Below are 18,648 nucleotides of genomic sequence, written 5' to 3' on the forward strand. Positions count from 1 at the left end.
CTGTCCTCATGAACATACAATCTAAACATAAGATATAGACAACAGGTGGCTACAACAAATAGGGAGAGCACAATGAGGTAAAAATGAGGATCCAGTAATACCTGCCAAATCTGCTTAAACCTTGTATGGTGTCTTCCAGTTATTGTAGCTTATCGGAATGATCTTTTCACTTGCTCAGTATATGAGAACTATTTAGCTGGGATGGATGCTAACGTTTGAAACATATATCTGAAACCTTAACACAGATACAGTGCACACTGAAGTGGAGGGAAATGAGTATACCACACATAATGAGTTTGATAGCTCTTAATCTCATCAAAGGCAAATATACATAATGAAAATAAAAATGAAATTTCCTAGTCAGAACCTCAAAACTTAAGTTATGAAGTAAAATATTAATAAAGTAAAACCAACAGCAAGAGGCCCCACGACCTAAAGGGACCTGAATTAACTCATGAAAGTTTATATTTTCACTAAACTATATAAGTTTGCATATTTCATTATTAAACTTAATCATAATTTCATAACAGTGCTATTCAATGATATTAGTAGAACACTTGAATGGAATTACAGCTTCATGTTCAATCTCTAGTATGTTATTATGAGGAATATATGAATTAAGAAAGAGGTTGATTAGTTCATTAAATGGGAAAGCACATGTAGGGATTAAAAGGGTTCTTAAGAGATAAGAGCTTTGACGGTCCATGAGGTCTTTAGCACAGTATGTGCAGCCTAAATATGATTCAATAAATGTCATTCCTCAGGGTCTATAATGTATGTAAAAGTTTCACATCTTACAGAGCAAACACTAGGAATATACACAGATACTTTCCATCCTATTCATATTCAGCTTTGCAGTTTCTATATTAGGTAAATTCAGGTGATGTACTGTGGGTGTCCTGGAGGGTTTTATACAGCTGGGAAGGGAATCTGGTGGTTTTGCCTGGTGGAGGATCAGGCGATTTCTGCTATCAGGAGTGATTAGTAAAGGCCAGATGTCTTGGTCTGGAAATGGAATTGGGAAATTTCCATAGAATCATAGAATCATAGAATATCAGAGTTGGAAGGGACCTCAAGAGGTCATCTAGTCCAACCCCCTGCTCAAAGCAGGACCAATTCCCAGCTAAATCATCCCAGCCAGGGCTTTGTCAAGCCGGGCCTTAAAAACCTCCAAGGAAGGAGACTCCACCACCTCCCTAGGTAACGCATTCCAGTGTTTCACCACCCTCCTAGTGAAATAGTTTTTCCTGATATCCAACCTAAACGTCCCCCACTACAACTTGAGACCATTGCTCCTTGTTCTGTCATCTGCCACCACTGAGAACAGCCGAGCTCCATCCTCTTTGGAACCCCCCTTCAGGTAGTTGAAGGCTGCTATCAAATCTCCCCTCATTCTTCTCTTCTGGAGACTAAACAATCCCAGTTCCCTCAGCCTCTCCTCATAAGTCATGTGCTCCAGACCCCTAATAATTTTTGTTGCCCTCTGCTGGACTCTTTCCAATTTTTCCACATCCTTCTAGTAGTGTGGGGCCCAAAACTGGACACAGTATTCCAGATGAGGCCTCACCAATGTCGAAAAAAGGGGAATGATCACGTTCCTCGATCTGCTGGCAATGCCCCTACTTATACAGCCCAAAATGCCGTTAGCCTTCTTGGCAACAAGAGCACACTGACTCATATCCAGCTTCTCATCCACTGTGACCCCTAGGTCCTTTTCTGCAGAACTGCTACCTAGCCATTCGGTCCCTAGTCTGTAGCAGTGCATGGGATTCTTCCGTCCTAAGTGCAGGACTCTGCACTTGTCCTTGTTGAACCTCATCAGGTTTTTTTCGGCCCAATCCTCTAATTTGTCTAGGTCCCTCTGTATCCGATCCCTACCCTCTAGTGTATCTACCACGCCTCCTAGTTTAGTGTCATCTGCAAACTTGCTGAGAGTGCAGTCCACACCATCCTCCAGATCATTAATAAAGATATTAAACAAAACCGGCCCCAGGACCGACCCTTGGGGCACTCCGCTTGAAACCGGCTGCCAACTAGACATGGAGCCATTGATCACTACCCGTTGAGCCCAATGATCTAGCCAGCTTTCTATCCACCTTAGAGTCCATTCATCCAGCCCATACTTCTTTAACTTGGCGGCAAGAATACTGTGGGAGACCGTATCAAAAGCTTTGCTAAAGTCAAGGAATAACACATCCACTGCTTTCCCCTCATCCACAGAGCCAGTTATCTCATCATAGAAGGCAATTAGGTTAGTCAGGCACGACTTCCCCTTCGTGAATCCATGCTGACTGTTCCTGATCACTTTCCTCTCCTCTAAATGTTTCATAATTGATTCCTTGAGGACCTGCTCCATGATTTTTCCAGGGACTGAGGTGAGGCTGACTGGCCTGTAGTTCCCCGGATCCTCCTTCTTCCCTTTTTTAAAGATGGGCACTACATTAGCCTTTTTCCAGTCATCTGGGACCTCCCCCGATCGCCATGAGTTTTCAAAAATAATGGCTAATGGCTCTGCAATCTCACCCGCCAACTCCTTTAGCACCCTTGGATGCAGCGCATCCGGCCCCATGGACTTGTGCACGTCCAGTTTTTCTAAATAGTCCTGAACCACTTCTTTCTCCACAGAGGGCTGGTCACCTTCTCCCCATGCTGTACTGCCCAGTGCAGCAATCTGGGAGCTGACCTTGTGCGTGAAGACAGAGGCAAAAAAATCATTGAGTACATTAGCTTTTTCCACATCCTCGGTCACTAGGTTGCCTCCCTCATTCAGTAAGGGGCCCACACTTTCCTTGATTTTCTTCTTGTTGCTAACATACCTGAAGAAACCCTTCTTGTTACTCTTAACATCTCTTGCTAACTGCAACTCCAAGTGTGATTTGGCCTTCCTGATTTCACTCCTGCACGCCTGAGCAATATTTTTATACTCCTCCCTGGTCATTTGTCCAATCTTCCACTTCTTGTAAGCTTCTTTTTTGCGTTTAAGATCAGCAAGGATTTCGCTGTTTAGCCAAGCTGGTCGCCTGCCATATTTACTATTCTTTCTACACATTGGGATGGTTTGTTCCTGCAACCTCAATAAGGATTCTTTAAAATACATCCAGCTCTCCTGGACCCCTTTGCCCTTCATGTTATTCTCCCAGGGGATCCTGCCCATCTGTTCCCTGATGGAGTCAAAGTCTGCTTTTCTGAAGTCCAGGGTCCGTATTCTGCTGCTCTCCTTTCTTCCTTGTGTCAGGATCCTGAACTCGACCATTTCATGGTCACTGCCTCCCAGGTTCCCATCCACTTTTGCTTCCCCTACTAGTTCTTCCGTGTTTGTGAGTAGCAGGTCAAGAAAAGCTTTGCCCCTAGTTGGTTCCTCCAGCACTTGCACCAGGAAATTGTCCCCTACACTATCCAAAAATTTCCTGGATTGCCTGTGCACCGCTGTATTGCTCTCCCAGCAGATATCAGGGTGATTAAAGTCTCCCATGAGAACCAGGGCCTGCGATCTAGCAACTTCTGCTAGTTGCCAGAAGAAAGCCTCGTCCACCTCATCCCCCTGGTCTGGTGGTCTATAGCAGACTCCAACCACGACATCACCCTTGTTGCTCACACTTCTCAACTTTATCCAGAGACTCTCAGGTTTTTCTGCAGTTTCATACCGGAGCTCTGAGCAGTCATACTCCTCTCTTACATACAACGCAACTCCCCCACCTTTTCTGCCCTGCCTGTCCTTCCTGAACAGTTTATATCCATCCATGACAGTACTCCAGTCATGTGAGTTATGCCACCAAGTCTCTGTTATTCCAATCACATCATAGTTCCCTGACTGTGCCAGGACTTCTAGTTCTCCCTGCTTGTTTCCCAGGCTTCTTGCATTTGTGTATAGGCACTTAAGATAACTCATCGATCGTCCCTCTTTCACAGCATGAGACAGGAGTCCTCCCCTCTTGCGCTCTCCTGCTTGTGCTTCCTCCCAGGATCCCATTTCCCCACTTATCTCAGGGCTTTGGTCTCCTTCCCCCGGTGAACCTAGTTTAAAGCCCTCCTCACTAGGTTAGCCAGCCTGCTGGCGAAGATGCTCTTCCCTCTCTTCGTTAGGTGGAGCCCGTCTCTGCCTAGCACTCCTTCTTCTTGGAACACCATCCCATGGTCGAAGAATCCAAAGCCTTCTCTCCGACACTACCTGCGTAGCCATTCGTTGACTTCCACGATTCGACGGTCTCTACCCCGGCCTTTTCCTTGCACAGGGAGGATTGACGAGAACACCACTTGCGCCTCAAACTCCTTTATCCATTTCCTTGCCTGGCATAATCTATCTATTGTGAAGCACCACCTCACCATTTCTCTTTGTATATCTGTGATTTCTCTGCACAGCTGCCTGCATCAAATCAAAAAGCACCAAAGGAGGTACTTGGTTATTATTTGGATTACGTTGCATCCACTACATGCTAGTTGCTTTCTGCACATAAGAAACCAACTCTGGCCACATATGAGCATCTCAGTGTGCTTTGGTTAATAATCTATCTATTGTGAAGCACCATGCACATCTACATTGTTATATAACTAAAAAATGTATAGCTATGAAGATACATATAAGAAACATGAATGGAATGGAACAGAATAGATTTTTAATAAATTAGACTATCAGGTTCTGTACACTTTCCTCATACTGACATGTAGTGTCTTCCAAATATATAGTGCAGTACCAGTTCTGGTTTGACCGTGGCAGTAATGCATTGTATTTGTGTGTTGAAGGTATTTTGAACAGTTGCTTTTGGCTTGTGTGAGTATGGACTTTTAAAGCAATTTAACAAGTGCCCTGCATAGTTGTGGACACTTCAGACAATACACGGTCACATTCTTGGTTCATATTTTTTTGGATTCAAACAACTTCAACTTTGGGTGTTGCATCTCATCAACGGGAGTTAGATTAGCATTCTAACTGGAGTTGAAGTGTGGGGAGGATAGGTAATGTTCTGGTTTGTCAAACCCATAGGCAGGGGATATGTTATTTTACCCCTGATTTATGCATCAACCATCCACCTTATGTCTCTGAAGTATTCAATTTCTTAATGCAAAATTTGGAGATTTTACAGGGGTGAAGCTTACAAAGGCGTGAAGCCTTTGGCACTTAGGAAACTCCAACTAGTACAGAAAGCTGAAGTGCATGTCTTCACCACCACAGACTATCCCAAACACATTAAAACTCTCCTCTCCTCTCTACACTGGCATTCTATAAAATTTAAAATCAAGTTCAAGGTCTTGGTCCTTATATTCAAAGCATTCCAGAGTAGACACCTAGTATATCTAAAACAGAGGTTCTCAAACAGTGGTTTGTGGACCACCAGTGGTGCGCAAGCTCCCTTCAGGTGATCCGTGGATAGTTCCCTCTAAGATGCATGCCTGGGCGGCCACTCACGAGAGAATGAAGGGCCACCCATCTAATTAGTGGAGCCGTGCAGGCTGGGCTCCACTAATTAGGTGTCTGTACCCTGGAGAAGATGCACTTGTAAGATGAGGTGGTGGCCTTGGGGGGAATAGGAGGTAGGTGGGAGGAGGCAGTGAGATGAGAAGAAGGGGTTAGGGGAATTTGAGATGTTCAGGGCTGTGATGGCCAGGGAAAGAGGTGACTTTCCCCAGCTCCAGGGCTCTGGCTGCCGGGGAGAGACGGCCCTTCTTCCCAGCCCCAGCTCAGGGGCCACCATGGCAGGGGAGAGAGGGCACATCCATCGCATTAGAAAGGTAAGACTACTGATATTAAAATATGAGTTGTGTGCTTTTATTGTGCTTTTATTTGTAGAACAAAACAAGTTAATTATTATTATTATTTTTTACATAGCACTTTTATCCAAAGTTCTTTACAATAGTTAGATAACGGTAGAAACAACATTTGGAAAGATCTTTAAGTGGTCCGCTGAGACTCACAGCAGTTTTCAAGTGGTCAGTGGAAAAAAAGGTTTGAGAACCACTGATCTAAAATCATCAAAAGCTCCAGGATGATGACTGTGGTTGACACCTACACTTCTGTGGTACAAAGGAACTAATAAGAGTAAAACACATCTGTGCAGGAGACAGAAATTTCTCGAGTCAGTCTGACTATGGAATGAACTCCTGCAAGAGCAAGGCACATTTTTACCTTACCTTCTCTAACATAAACACATAGCAATTAGTATATTTATATAAACAACTACCAACTTTATAAAAAACTGTAAACTACTAAAGCAAGACATTCCACTGCACATGCAAACAAAAAATGAGTGACAGATATGCAGTTACAGTGCTTAACTCGCTGGTGGAAGGTGTTCAGATACTACGGTGACGTGTGCATAAAAACCTGAATAGCACAGAACAGACCATTCCAGCCTTGAGGTTAAGGCAAATCTTTTTTGGTATAGATAGGCTACTCTGTGCTGTCTGAGTACTACAACTGGGAAAGTCAGTGACTGTAAAATAGCTGCTGTCACATCCTTCTATTTCACTCTTCCAGGGCTTGTATAGTTGTAGGGATTTGTTTAGGTCTGATTCTATAAAGATGTGGTTATTGCCTGTTTTCTCAAGAAATTTGTGTCTGACTTCATGGGTCCTTGACCCCAGCATAATAATTAGAAAGAACAACAAAGCCAAACTAAAGTAATACAATTATCTAACATTCACCCTGATAAGCAATCTGATTCTATTCATAGCATTGCCTGAGAGAGAGGATAGGCTTCTTAAGGTACTGGACTGAGATTCAAAAAATGTAGGTTCAATTCCTATCTGCACCACAAACTTCCTGTGTGATTGTAGTCTCTATGTGCCTCAGTTCCTCTGTCTGTAAACTGGGGATAACACTGCTTTGTCTGTCTTGCTTATCTACATTTTGAGCTCTAATGCCAAGGACTGTCTCTTACTATATGGTAGCACAAAGGGGCCCCAATCTCAGTTACAGCCTCTAGAGGCTATTGATTTAAACCAGTGTGAGGTCAGAATCAGGCTCATGCTTGCATCTTTTATGCATTTATTATTTCCATGTGTATTTATTAATTTTGTATCTCTTTTTATTACTTATTTTGACATAGCACCAACAGGATGATGGAGTTAGTTTTTCTGTTAATAAGGTACTGGGATATTCTTGCAACTTTTCTAATTCCTGCAGTCTTTGCTAGTGGAAACTGATGGATTTTAAGCCACTTTCTCTTCAGTTTACAATAATTTTCATATGCGCAAAGTGAGAGTATGTCAATGGAATATAACTTTATTCACAATCATTGCATATTTGTAGTTTTTAACCTTTTTAATAGTTTGTGCTTTGATTGGTTGGTCATAAGGCCTCTTCTACACATAATGGTAACATAGTGAAAGGCTTGGAGTGCAACAAGATTATATTTTAAATTGAATCACAGATTCTGTACCATATGTTGTCATGAATTGCCTGTCCATGCTACTTGTAGAAAAAATGGCATTATCTTCTTTATCAGTAGAAGACATGCTACTACTACTATACAATACACTGATGGAACAGCTATACTTTTGTAATTGAATACTACTTTTCCACATTTTTCATCCATTGCTTATAGCTCTTCTAGTTATTTTACAAATACATGATATAATCCCATGTTAGATTATTTAATTAATTTTGCTATTTTTTTATGTGGAGGCAATAATCTAAATCATTACAGCAGCTGTTCATTCTTAATTGGCACACCCTATTCTTTTTTTAATATTCCCCTCTTAATTGTTTCAGTACCTTTTGCTTTAAATATTAGCAGATTTCATTTTCTCTTTGCTTTCCCAAGATGCTTACTGAGTGATTTTTTTTACCATGAACCTTGATCATCTATCTAAATCTGTATAAGGAAATTTGTGTCCAAACACATGCATCAGATAGCCCTTAATAAAATATGGCCTATCACATATCTACAAATGTACTTTATTGTAACTTGATAGCAACTGACCTACCTGATTCTAATGCCTTTACTCTGCAAGTAATTCCATTGATTTCAATACATGCCTGACTAGTAAGATAGTGACTGTGAGTAAGGGTAGCAAAATCTGGCTTTTTATTTCCAATAAAAATCTTACTTGCTTTTCAGTGAAATGTTTGTTTGCTGACAACTCCCACTGTTCATTTCAGACACTAATATCTTTCCTACTTTCTATTAACTAGTTCACTTTTTGTAACATAGTATATTTTCTTTCAGAGACACAATAATCTTCTGTCAAGGCTAACTCCCCACTCTGGCACTTTGAGTGAAGCAGTTGGCTGCCCACAAGAATTCTAAAATTTAATACTGGTCACTCCAGGCTTCAGGCAGCAAAGAAAAGAAAAGAAAAGAAAAAAAACTCCCGCGCTTTGCAAGTTGCCAAAAGGAAAAATGCGTCCTTTTAAAATCCTGAGGTCTGAGCCTCTGGTTCAAAATGATCCCATCGCTCTGCCATCATGTCAAAGCTAATTCCCCATTCTGGCATTTTGAGTTCAGCAGGTGGGGGCCTGCATGAATTCTAAAATTTAATACTGGACACTGCAGGTTTGTTTTAAACTCCCAAGGTTACAGCTTTTCTCTGACCTTGGATTGGTAGATGCTGCCACCATCCAAGTGCAGAACCCCTTTGAGAGCCCAGGAAGGCACATTTGGGAATTCCTTCATGTGGGGTACCTTCAAGTCCTTTCACCCCCCACACCGAGGAAGAGCTGAGAAAGAAAAAGAAAAAAAGAAAATCAGCTGTTGCCACCAGCTAATTAAACAACATGTGCACAAACCTCTTAAGACACAAAAATCCAATTCGGTTCTAAAAAAGGGTAAATTTGATTAATAAAAAAAGAAAGAAAATACATCTGGGAACTCAGACTACTGCTAGATTTTAAAAGAGCAACTACAAGGATTAAGCATCAAGAATAGCTTTCTTGAGGTCCAGCTTAAAGATTACAAGCTAAACAAAAGCACCTGGGGTTAGCACAGAGGAATCCACAAGCCATAACGAAATAAAAGGAATAAACCTAATCATGTTTTCCTAGACATTTCCTGATCTACTTACATATCTGGGGTTGTAAATGAGTAGTTTCTAGGTATGATACTGATGATTTTTTCATACCTGGCCCAAGATCTTACGGCATAGTTCTGTCTGGCTGCCTCTCCCCAGGAGAACAACAACAGACAGACAGACTAAAGGGGAGTCTTGTTTCAATTTTATAAAGTTCTAGCCTTCCCATTGGCTCTTTTGGCTAGGTGCCCACTCACTTCCTTTTACCTATGCATAGCAGTGAGACTTTTTAACCCTTTAGAGGTAGAGCAATTGAGAACAGCTACTAAGAGTGATTGTATAGCTACTGGCTGTCTGGGTGTCCATAAAAGGGAGCTATCCCACCCCTTCATTTATCATATCTTCATAAGTGTATATTGTCTTTCCTCAGTTACCCAGATTACCACAACTCTATTCTTTGTATCACTGTGTATTAGATGGTCAGTATGCCATCTAGGTCCAAGCAAGGGGCAGCATATTGTTGTGTGTGCTCCAGAAGGGGGATTGCCAATTGGGGATTTTACTTAGAATCTTCTTCCCAGTCTCCCCTGCTACTCTGTCCATGCTTCACTGACTCCTTAACCCTGGCAACCCACCTGTGTGAGGGAGGGACTTAGCAGCTTTGCAAAGCTTGCTATCTCCTGTCCTGGAAGCAATGGAACAGTACGTGGGCATGTGGGAGTAAGGGGCATCAAACCTCAATTTATGTAAGACTTGTGCTGCAAAATGCAGGGAAAAAAAGTTGTTTGGATAAACCTCACACAGGCTGACTCTGGAATGTATTTGGAATCTGAATTTCCTTTACGATTAGGAAATTCGCTCAGCTTTTCAAGTTCAGGCGCATCTTTAGAAAATTCATCCTTTACATTTTGTATTGAGACTTACATCAACTATATCTGAACACAATTTCCTTCCAGAAAAGTTGCAAATCTAAATGTTTCCAAATGGCAGGTTATTTTGAGTTATTTAGTCATTAGCACTTAAAGATCACATAAATCTATATGCACTCTAGGGATGGGTAAAAACCAGTCCAATAAAGTTTGGCTTTATTTACTTCTATAGTGTTTGGTTCTGAGTGGGTGGTAAGAGGAAGTCTCACAAAACCATCCTTACTCAAGCAAAATTCAGTGGCCGCTTTGCCTGGGTAAAGACTCAATGATTGGACTCCCTGATTTTTTTGTGCTACTAGCAGCAACTTTTTTGGACAGTATTCCTTCCTGTCTGACTAAAAAGAGATGCTGTTTAATTTTCAGTCTTTCTTTTTTACTCTTTTGCTTACTACTCTGTTTGGTTTCTGTTTCTATCAGTTTTTATGTTTCTCCGAGTGTACTAAATATCAGTTTTAGTAAATCCAGTACAGCACTAAAATCCTGATTATTAAACATGAAGTCTATAATTCTAAAGACCTTATTCTGGAACAAAGGATTTCCAATCAAGTTAATGGAAGATTTGCCTGAATAAGAACTTCAGGATTGGACTCCATATTCTAATTAGGATAATAGACAATTGTGAATTGGAAGATGATTAGGCACAGGATGAGATTACTGTAATTGTCTTTATTATAGATTATGGCAACTACTGCATCCTACTACTGATATTGAATTTTGTGTAATATGCTGCAGCCCAAATGCCTAAGAAAGCTTAGCTTTCTCTGGTTCTCAGTAATGGTCCCTGTTTTCCTATTAGAAATGAAATAGCAATGCTCTTATCACCTAAAATTCTTTCTGCCAAAATAATACTTTATAAAGACTGATTATTGGACAGACTAAACGCTTGAATACACTTTATGATCTGGCTCCAGAGATACACTGAACAAATTTCCCCTTCATCTTCAAGTAAGAAAACCTTTTCTTTTTCTGTGACTTTTTCTACACTAGTTTAGGTCTCTTAGAGGTTTCTCTCCCTTCTAATAGGAGACAGGCTGCCTACATTGGTGAACTTTTGGAAAAATCACCCTTTGCTAACAACAGGCATCAGCAATGGGTGACTCGGAACTGGCACTAAACATACTTAAGCTTGGTAGAATTAGACTGTTATTGGTAAATGTCAGTTACTGTTGATTTCACTTATGCACACAAACCAATGAAAAAATATTTCCACTGACAATCAAAATTTACAGATAGTCAAAACATGAAAAGTGTTGCTTGAGAACGTAGTTTGATTTAACAACATTGACTTTGTGTATTTTGGCAAGTGATGTCGACAATTGTATTTTTATAGTTCTAAAGTTTTAACTTTTTGAATCACAACATCTACTGTAATTAATTAGTGTCTGATCCCTCTATTGTATGACCCCCCCATAATTTCCTGCAAACCTGTAAAAATTAAAGAAGCTTAAAACCCATAATTTTGCACTAGTGTAAACATTTAAATTAATACAAATAAAAAATGGTTAAAATAATCATTGATCTATCAAAAATTGTTAAACAATAAAAATTGTTCTGCCAAGCCTAAAAAGAGTTCAGCAATAAGCACATCCCCAAGTTAGAAACTGTGGCTAAAATCTGTTCCTAGTAGTTGAAGTCAAACCAAGGTCAGTGGTGCATTAGTGGAACCCACTGCGGAAACCCTGGGGCAAGGGGTATATTAGGCAATACCAAGGTCATGACCAGTCTGTGCTCAAATGTTTGTTTCTTGTCTTAAGGCAGGCAAAAATAGATTGTACCTTTAAAACTAATAAAAATACATGACTTAAATAATTCTTTTTCTAGGGAAAAATACTCAGGGGAATGACACTCTAGAGAAAACTTCTGTAAGGGAAAATGGGTTTGGTAAAATACTTCTGGGAAATGACTGTCTTGACAAAACTCCTGCTAGGGAAAATGCCTCTTGGGGAAAATGCTTCTGGGGAATGACTCTTAAGACAAAGCCCCTGCTAGCTCTCTCTCCCCCAAAGTGAGGCTTTTAGAATTTCAAGCAGAATCCAAACAGCCGATAGCTGAACTAACTTATTACCCCAAATAGGCCAAATAAAATTCCATATAAAATTGCATCCAGCTGCTCCTCATTCCTTCTGACTTACAAATTGCTACTCTGCTACATCCCCAATGTGAACACTTTCAGATTAGTCTGAAACTTGGTGGTCTGTGTTCAGCTTACTTGTAGTAAATTGCTTCATGTGTTCTGTGAAGTGCCCTTATAAATTCCATCACCAAGTAAGTGTGATGTTTTTGTTGTAGTAGCCCTTAGCAATATGGGGTTGCTATAACTGATCCTTGATTGCAGTGAATAGAAAAATATGGGAAGATCAAAGTGCAAGTGTCTCAGAAATTATTCACTCCTTCATTGCTGTAAATTGTGAAAAGAAAGACTCGAAATTGAGATGAACCCAATACATTTAGCAAAGTATAAGAACCTCCAACATGAAGATCTTTAGTCCCAGAGTATTATATTATTCATTGTTTAGCCTTGCTTATACAGTACCATCCATGATTAAAGGAAGATAAACATGGCCTTTGCCTCAAAGGTCTTATAATCTAGGTAATAAACAACCTGAAATAATTCAAGGAAGATTGATATCAGTCAGGAAGGAATACAAAAATAGGGTTGAACCTTTGAATGGTTTGCATTAATTTGTTTCCCTCACAAATACTTCTCCTTTTTTAAATAGGCATGGGAGGTGCAGGGAGTGGAATGAGTGGGATTGTGCTTCTCTGCTGCAGATGGGCACAAGTGGGAGGCATCCTGAGTAGGGCTCAAACTGGGGAAACAGAAATGAGAATACTTTCACAAGCTGTGCCCTATTGAGATGCTAAATGAAGTACTCACAACACATTGTGAAGATGTTCAAAATGTTCTCATGCTGCCTTGGTCAGGCTCCTCAAGAGTGGTTCTCTTTCAGTGGGATTCAGATATACCATAGGAGTGTGTATAGGGTCCTGGAGCCTAAGCTCCTGTAATAACATCAGAATCCCAGATTTATTAAATATGTATAAGTTTCTAGCTCTCATGGTTGCAAACTAACAAAATGAAAAATGTTAACTGAGCATAACTGAGGCAGCAACGTGGGCCTGAGTCTGTAAATAACTTCCAGCATAGGGAGAAACTGGAGCATGAAGACAGCCACACAACCCTCCACAAAACTGGGCCCCTGCTGCTTTGGGGTGAGAGAGGTACCTTGGCTGGTTGTGTGACTTGGATATCCAGACGGGCTCTGTGGAACTGGTGGGGCTCAGATGACACCCTGGCCTCCGCTCCTTCCTTCTATCCCGTTAACTCCATTAGACCAGAGGAAAAATGTGTTGGTACTCCCCTAAGCACTATACACTCAACACCAAAATGAAATGTTGAGTGATAATAGATGATGCAGATGTTTGTTCTTCAATCTCCTCTCTTCTGTGCTTTGATATCAACGAAATAGTTAACAATGTTGACACTTAACATCATGGAAAACCCCAAGTTGCCCATCATCCCGTATTGAGATGAGTGGAACAGTTCATACCTCTCATATCTATTGTTTCAGGCTCACTGCAGATTTAGGCAAACATCACTGTGTTGGTTACACTCATTTCATGCTGGTTTTCTCTGCAGTCATATAGGCTACAGACATTAAAAAAAAATAATAGTTGAGATTCTGGAGAGCAAGAAGGAAGCTTGGGGGGAAAAAAAGTCCAGGGTAACCTGACCTAATGGTATCTGGAATAATTTGAGACCTACTCTCCAATTCCTTTCCTTACACAAACCACTGGAACAGCCAAGCACAATCAGTCCTACTGTGTGGTTTTACATTGGTCAGACAGCTATCACACAAAGTAAAACTTCAGGCATGTGAGTGAAACTTCAGAAGTTATTAACTAGCTGATGCTGGATGCCCCTTCCAAAAGGGTGTACCTTCTGAATGTTCCATTTCTGGCAATGGCAACAAAACATGGGGTATTTACTGGTTCTTGTGTGGCTTGGCTTAGGTAATCATAATAATATGTGTTGGGGCAGACAGTGCCTCTACTTGCAGTGGTCTGGAAGGAACAAGAAGGAGCAGGGAGCATCTTTCTCCTTTTCATAGTCATGAAGAAGAACAATTACTCCTCATAGGCCAAGTCCTGTTCTCTGTCACTTCCATGTAAATCTGGAGTGATTCCAATGATTTCAATATAGTTTCTCTGGATTTACACTTAAATAACTGAGAGGAGCATATACTTAGCTGAGGGCTGGGGATGGGGCTAAGTAGTTGATATTGTGGTGTGGTTGCCACCCTTCCACAACCATAATTGCTTAGCGGTTACTACAAGGCATGACGCGGGAATGCATGTTGCACCTTTTTAAAATGGTTACCATTCTTGAACATGGTTCCTCAGTGGCCTGGTATAGGCATACTATCTCAGACAGGCAGAAATCCTCTGGTAAGTAACTCTCAGGCACTGCATCTCCACAGCTGTAGCTGCTGTCCAAAGTATGTATATTGGGAACCGTTATTTATTTCCATAGTTGTTTGAAGGTGTTAGCTTTGGTAAGAGATTTCATTTTCTTTTAAGTCCGATTTTAGCTCTAAAGTATGTTTTAAATGGCCCTTCAGATAATTGCCATTAACTAATCCGCTGCTTTTCAATCTCATATTAGTCCATGAATAAATAGTGGATTTAAAATTGTTTAATATATTTTTGTGATACTAGTATTTGGTCTCTCTGCTCTTTATATTCAAAAGGCCAATATTCCTATATTCTTTATCACAAAAAAACTCCATAATTACTGGAACCAGGGCTATAATCATAGTGTATGTGAAAATAAAGGTGGTTGGTAACTTTCTTTTTGTGCTCCCTCCCACTTTTCATTGTGTGTGTGTGTGTATACATATATATACAATATTAATCTGGCAATAATTATCTTAATACGCTACATCTTTGAACATGACAGCTATTGAATGCACCTCAAAATTCCTTTTAACTGAATATTGTTTTTCATTTTTTCCTAATAAATATTCTGATCTATTTTGTTGTATATCTGAGTATCCTAAACTGAACTGGAACAATCAGAAAGCACTGTTTTCTTCCACACATATCAAAAAAGTTAAAATTTACTGAGAATTTTGCTACCCAAATGTTTACAGGGACCAAACAATCCAACTATTTCTCCAGTGAAAAACGGTTTAACTGCAGTGCACCATTATTATATAAATATGAATATGAAGTAATGTTTACTGTGGGTCCAAGTCCACTGAAGTCATAAATCAATTATAGGTTAGGAGGCTTTGTGCTCTTAGGCCTTTTTCCATCTTATTGTTGTGATAAGGAATTTAAACTTCAAATTAGATAACAAATATAATCACTGTAGCATTAGGTTCTTTGGACATTGTGATGGGGTGCCCAACCCACACAACCCCTGAAGGGCTTAAGTTGACTCAGAAGGGGCTATTTAACCCGGTAGGGGGAGAGTTAGACTTGACTGACAAGCACTTATTGAAGATGGAGCCCATTTGGGCAGGAGTAGGAAGGGTTGTATACAGACAGGAAGTGAGAGCAGAAGAGAGCTGTAGTGTGGTGGTCTGCAGTCATTTTCTGTGGCTAGTGAGGAAAGGAGAAAAACAGAAGGGGAGTAGTAGCCCTGAGATTCTGACCCTGAGGGAAGGATTTTCCCATAGTAGTGGTGGAGAATAAAGCCTGTGGAGAGCAGAGTAGGAAAAAGCCAGGGAAATGGCAGCAATGGTTGAAACAATGCAGACCTTCTCTGCCGATTGTAGGGTCCATGGGCTGGAACCTGGAATAGCAGACAGGCCCAGATTCCTCTACTAGCAACCAGGAAAGTGGCAAAGTCTTGAATAGGAAGACTGCCTGAACTGGCACCTGGACAGTGGGTCCAATGAGACTTCATTACCTCAGAAGAGTGTATAGGAACACAGCGGGCAGACCAATCCACAAAGAGGAAGGGCCAAGCTACTAGACAACTCCTAGACAGCAGGAGGGTCTGCAGAGTGAACAAGTGACTGAAGGGGGCATCAGACAGGGCAAAGCTAATCCCCAGATTCAGCCACAAAAGGGGCTGCCCCAGCACCAAGTGTACTCCATTACAGACATGCACCTGATAGCTCTGTCCACGTATGGTCACAAGGCACCTCTCCTTTTCCTAGTAATAACTAGTAATGGTTACTTATGGTCTTCTACCATCAATTTCCCCTTCCATTGTATGTAAACATGCATCAGCCACTGAACCCCTGAAAGTGCCCTGCACATAAAATCTTTCTATTCATAAGATATTTGACAAGCACTTGCTAAGTTCCAATCATCTCCAATACTTTTTCATTGGTTATGCAGTCTATCTAGGATATTTTCAGAATTCTTTTATAACATCATGGTTCAAAGAATTTTAGTTTCTTTATCAATTGTTTAAATGTTCATGTTACATAACTGTAATTTAACACAGAGCAGATGTAAGTTTTTAAGAATTGGAATTTAGTCTTCGGATTTATGTCCCTTCTCATTGTATGTTTATTCTTCAAGAATGTCTCTTTCACTCTCCCTCTTCTGGTGCTGACTTCAGTGTCCAATCTTCCATTTTCTGTAACAATGCTTCATATATAGCAGTAGTTTCTCACTTGCTATATAGCTGTGTAGTTCACTGGAATGTTGCATGTTTTCCTATGATCCTTGCATATCACCATAGATTTTGTCCTGTCCATATGAAACTCTAGACCACATTCTTTGCTGTATTCATATGTAATCTCCACTAATTTCATCAGACCGTCTTCTGAATCAGCCAACAGCACAATGTCATCTGAACAGCAAATGTTATTCTCCCATTTTCCAGTCATTTCATTACATTTTTCTGTTTCTTCAATTAATTTAATCAAACACTCACTATAAATGTTGAATAAAGTCAGTGACATTATACAACCGTGTCTCACTCCTCTCTTGATCTCTATTAGATTTTCATCTCTCATTATAATCATCTTTAGCTACATTTTTAGCTACTTCAAATATTTCAGTTTTTCAGAGGATAAAGGAAGGGAAATCTGCCTAAACTATTTTCAGTCAACAATTGAGGTTTTTCTGAATGTTAACCTCAATATAGAAAGGCCAAAACACTGTATTTTTAATTCCAAGCTTCTCTTTCCAATGATACATGGCTGTTCCATGCCAAAAGCTGAGATTTGTTGCATTGCTGATTTTCTAGTTCCCCCCCCACCCCCTGCTAGATGATTACCTATACCAATAATAGTTTAGAAACCAGGAAAAGAAATTACTTTAGAACTAAAATATTTTTACATTGTGACTATGTGATCCATGTGGAGTTTGTGGATTATATGATAACATTATATGACTTGGCAGTTCTATAGAACTATAGAAACATGAGCATGTTGTATAGTTAAGGGATATTGTTGGTGCATAGGGAATATGCAAAACAATGCTGATGCACATGTTAATCTTAAAATCCATTTGTTGTGAATATACTTCTGTGCCATGAATATTAGAAGCCAAGATCAAAGAAAATGTAATAACCATAATACAGAAATATATTGTAATATAGAAAAGAAAAATACTGTGCTTTTCTCATGAAGATTTGAGGTGCCAACCTGCCAGCTTTATACTGAACTCACCTCTGGGGGCGTGGCTTACGGGGAATAACAGTTTGTGTCTGGTTTAGCAAAATAATAGTTCCTCAAGTGCATGCCATAGGGAAAGAGGTATTATGTCCCACACATGTTTTGGTCACCCAGCTTTGTATACGCAAGTATAGAGCTTATGTTTTGATGCCATCCAACAATTCTTAGTAAACAAACAACATTGATATGCAGAAATTAAACTGTTAAAAAGTACATCTAAATTGAGCTTCTACGACAGGATGACCAAAAATGTGGGTGCAAGACTGTGCAAAGGCATATTATTTTTACTTATTTCTCAAATATCTCCCGTGAGCTGTGTGCTGGGAGTGAAGAAGGGATAGAAGTAGCAAAAACAGTTGTATTGTATAATAAAGTCCCAACTGTGTCAGTGACATTACATTAAAGGAACTGCTTGGATGAATTTTACATATTTTGTTAGGCCTTCCAGAGCTGGGAAGGGATCTGTTTATGGTGTACTCTTTGTTGTGAATGATTGTGGTTTTTTCCCTCTTTTCTTGTTCATTGATTGCTTTGTTTACTCATTTGTTTTCCTCATTGTGTTTCAGCATCTGCTCATTAGTGAAAGTAAAATCATCACCCACTCTTGTTTTCATTGTCTCTGTTGTTTCCTCTAGGCCATTTTACAGTGTCATCTGTGTAGTACAGCTTTTCTTTTCATTACATTTTCAGCATGTAAATTGGTAGGTAAGCAACAGGGAAGGGAGAATCTAGCATAATTCCTAAAGACTCTTTGCAGAATTACAATTTACAATTATTTAACATTAAAAACATTTTTTGAAGAAAGATATCCCTGAAATTAAGACTTTCTGTATTACACTAAAGTAGTCAGCAAAGATGTGCAGATATAGTTGCTAAATGTGCTCAAATACATAGAAATTTTATAAATTCCAGTTGGTACAGGAGAGTCCACATAGGGATTTCAGATATTTCTTTGCTCTTTAGCCATACCACACAGTTTTTGGCAGCTATCTTTCTCATCACTACTATTGTCTATTTCCAGAATCTTAACACTATATGATGTAAGAGAAAATTCACTCCACTGTAGAGGAACTGTACAAGGTCCTAGGCACAACTAAACTCTCTTTAGAATCCCTAAGGGCTTGTCTACA

Source organism: Chrysemys picta, chromosome 5, assembly GCF_011386835.1.
Source record: "Chrysemys picta bellii isolate R12L10 chromosome 5, ASM1138683v2, whole genome shotgun sequence".
In the NCBI taxonomy this organism is placed as follows: domain Eukaryota; kingdom Metazoa; phylum Chordata; order Testudines; family Emydidae; genus Chrysemys; species Chrysemys picta.